The 1,399-nt window shown below is 32.0% G+C and overlaps 1 protein-coding gene across 1 annotated transcript in view; it reads right to left on the reverse strand.

Annotated features, from left to right (window-relative positions):
* The window catches only part of LOC106686853 (sensory neuron membrane protein 2), a 23,322-nt gene that overhangs the window by 1,614 nt on the left and 20,309 nt on the right, over positions 1 to 1,399 (reverse strand). The window lies entirely within an intron of this gene.

A 1,399-nucleotide genomic window follows, 5' to 3' on the forward strand; every position in this document is an offset into this window, starting at 1 on the left:
TATATATATATATATAAATGATTGACCGTATTTTTCAAACTATGAAGAAGATGATCGGGGATAAATCACGGGATATTTTTACATTAATCATTTCATTTTTTTCTTAATTTTTAGCTTGTTAATTATTTTTCTTTAATTATTAATGGAGGATTTTTTTTTTCAATTCTAAAAATAAATAAAAACGAGAATGCCCATCTCTTCCTTGTAATGGAGGTAAGTAAGTCATTGCTCAGTGGGTGCCAACAGTTTTATAAAATGACAAAAATTTCTGAGTAGAATTGCACGTTAATGATGAAATTTCATTCAGCGATTCCATTCACAACATTATCAAATATACATATCCGCAGTAGGTGAATACAAAGCTACCAGTTTCAGGGTTTACCGCTACGTAATCCCATTGGCCGAACTTTAGGCTCAGAGGCCTTCATGTTTTGCCTTCCCGACACTACTAATCTGCATTAACCAAATCAACTACAGGGAAGACTTTAATATTTGTTTTTATTATAAAATATAATGTAACCTTGACATCTCACAAATTTAGGTTTTTGAATCATTTAAAACCACCGGACTAAACATTCTGGCTTAGTTCTTTTGGCTGTACTTCCATACAGAGATTATGGAAACGCCACTGTGATTGTTGATCTTAATTATAAATTATATCTATGTGAAGATTCTATCGGTATCTTGTTCCCTAAATGATACCGAAAATATTCTTGCATATTTTTATACTGTAAGCTACGATATGTCGTATGCTCACGATATTAAATTAATAATTGGGGACAATTACACAACTTTAAAAAATAAAAACGTAATGGAGAAAGAGTTTTTTAAAAGTAATAAGTAATAAATCTGGTGTGATGCGTACTTCACACAACATTCACTCATTAACCTACTTATGTTCTCAAGTTGGGCTTGTGTTAAGTTTTTGTTATTTTTTTATTGTCTATTTTGTTTGTTTTTTTTGTTATAAAAAAAATCATATTTAAGGGTTTTATTCGTTATTTGCACCTTGAGGTGGGAATAACGTATATAATTTTGTTCCTGACAAGAATACAATTGTTTAACAAAAGATTGCGCTACCAGAATGGATTCGGGAATGGTCCGGTGGTCTTGGCTTTTCCCGTTCGAATCTCTATTTTTCCTTTTTTGTTCTTTAGTTATTCATAAATTATTTAATATTTCCATCAAGAACAGGAATTCTAAATTGTGAATACATAGGTATGTGAAAGTAAAAATTATTGATCTGGATGAAATTTCTGTACTCCTACTAGGATGCAGCATTATCTACACTACAGGGCAGCAACTGTAAACGTATTGGAAGCAAACATAAAAACGCCCTTCATGGAAGGTAAAGGTCAAGCAGGCGAAGAAGACCCGGTATGCGTAGGCTGCATATCCT

Source organism: Halyomorpha halys, unplaced genomic scaffold (assembly GCF_000696795.3).
Source record: "Halyomorpha halys isolate HHAL.00 unplaced genomic scaffold, Hhal_1.1 Scaffold890.1, whole genome shotgun sequence".
Classification (NCBI taxonomy): Eukaryota; Metazoa; Arthropoda; class Insecta; order Hemiptera; family Pentatomidae; genus Halyomorpha; species Halyomorpha halys.